The following is a 2,301-nucleotide window of genomic DNA, read 5'->3' on the forward strand; positions in this document are numbered from 1 at the left end:
TATCTGACCACATATTTTTTCTTTTCTGCATCATCAACACCATATTTCTTTTCTAAACTATCCCATATTTCCTTAGCAAATTTATGGGTAACAAATAAATCAAATAAAGGATTAGTCATGTGATAGCAAATATCTTCTCACAGTTCTGTTAACCTAATTTCTTCTCACAGTTCTGTTATCCTTTTCAAACTTCTTTTTAACAATATCATATAAGTTATAACATTGCTAAAATCAGTAGTGGTGTTAGACACACAGAGGGTTCTTTAAATAAAACATAATCAACTTGAAATTGTTCAAAGAAAATTATTTTTTTTGTGACCATCGTTTAAAATGTTTTCCATCCAAAGGCTCAAGCTTTGACAAGATCTAAAAAGTTTTGTTCAAAGATATAGCCATTTATCAATATTGTATGTTAGGAAATCACTTTCAAATTGTAGGAAAAAAATACTAAAATATTGATATTAGATTGAAATTATAAATAGTAAATAACTTGTCACGAACACAGTATCGTGGCAAGCCACTCCTTTGAAAGCGATTTTGGCTTGACTTTGGTGCAATTCATTGTAGTTGGTTACTCTCTCAAACACGTGCACTCTTGGCTAAAAGTTTGAAATTGTACAAAAACAATTGGCTAGAAATCCACAATAGAAAGAAGAATTATCTAAGACAATAAAAAAAAAGTTGTTGAAGGAGATAGTAAATGAAAAGGACTTGGTTTTCTTAAATGTTTTTAGCTCCCAAATGATATTCCTTAAATAGAATTTTTTTTACGTTTCATTCATCAATAGAATGTAACAAACTAACTTATAATCAATATAATGAAACATAATTCTTAATTTGATGACAACTTTGTCATAATAGAAAAATAATTTCAAATCTTCTGAATATTATCTTATGAAGTTAAGAAATTGATACCTAAGATAAATATGAACCATTAATGAGAAAGTAACTCTCCTATTTCACATACATAAATGACTTAGCAATGTTCACATAAATTAATTAGGGAGATTTAAAAGATGTAACGTATCCTTTACATTAAAAGAAAAGGAATATTATCCACAAGGTGTACTTTCGATTGTAACACACATACTTGGACACAAGTTCGGTTTGAGTTTCAAAATATAGAACCAAATGCAATGTCATAAAACATAGTTTTGAAATATTTCCCTTTTAATTTAAAACCCTGAGCTTTCTGCTTGATCAACTTGCACGTTGATAATCCTTCTCTCCAACTGCAAGTACAATTGACATCTTTTAATAAGATTGAATTAATTAAAAAACTACACTAGTTAATTAAATTGTCATAAATTAACTTGTGTTTAGAATGAGTACAAACCCAAGCATAAGTTTCCAATTGGCTTTGTGTAGTTGAGAAATCCTTCTTTAACAACTCCAAGGTTTGAGAAAACCTGAAATTTATATCAATATTTTTAACATTAAGATGAACCTGATTGTGGTTCAACATGTATTTCATTTGAAACAAGAATTAGATGATCAAATTAATTGCTACTTACTTCTTTTTGTTTCTTTCATCACAAGCACCAATGAGAAGCATGCATGTGGAAATCACTAGCTCACAACCAATCCTACACCATCAACAATAGTTCATTAGCTTAATACTTTTAATTTCACATTTACAATGTTTAAGTAAAATTAATTACTTAATAAGAGATACACAAATTAATGTAGAACTAAATGCTTCTCAATTGAATGAAGGGGTTTTGGAGTAAAAGGTTCAAAGTATGATTTTTTTTTAAAGAAAAATAAGCAGAAGTACATGAAAATATTTATAAAGGAGTTGGAGATTATCATAACTAAAGATCGTTATTTGATTTCTTGAATAAGAACACTCTCACATATAAGATAACTTTTATAAACATGATATCTTTCAAATAATTTTCTGCAAAATAATACATGAAAGAATGATGGAGTTCGAAATGCTGACTATTATAGAGGCATTCTAGTATAGTAAAACCGCCAACTACATGGCTCTTTACTAAGTCATGAGGGAAAAAAATCAATGAAAATTTGGAAAAAACATGTTAGGGTTACATAGTTACTTACACATGATGTTTATCCCAAGGATTAATTTAAGAAGACAAAGGTAGCTAAATAGTAAAAGTTTTTAAAAAACTACAGTACAAAGATCAAGTGATTTATTGTAGTTTTAGAGTAAATAAATTACCTTATACTTTAATAAATAAATAATTACCTTGTACTTTTTTTTTTCACAAGGTCACAGGATGCAACCAAAGGAGAAAACTCAACATCAGGAGTAGCACTGCAAAAGGATTAACATAT

General features: G+C 28.3%; 1 long non-coding RNA gene across 1 annotated transcript; it reads right to left on the minus strand.

The window, feature by feature from the left end:
- Positions 1-1,013: 1,013 nt before the first annotated feature.
- Positions 1,014-1,588, minus strand: LOC109119171 (uncharacterized). The gene is made up of 3 exons (XR_002026383.3): positions 1,515-1,588; positions 1,337-1,409; positions 1,014-1,232 (listed from the first exon to the last, which is right to left on the minus strand). It is a non-coding gene; the product is annotated as an uncharacterized lncRNA (long non-coding RNA).
- Between the last annotated feature and the right edge of the window lie 713 nt (positions 1,589-2,301).

This window comes from Solanum lycopersicum, chromosome 12, assembly GCF_036512215.1.
Source record: "Solanum lycopersicum chromosome 12, SLM_r2.1".
NCBI lineage: Eukaryota > Viridiplantae > Streptophyta > Magnoliopsida > Solanales > Solanaceae > Solanum > Solanum lycopersicum.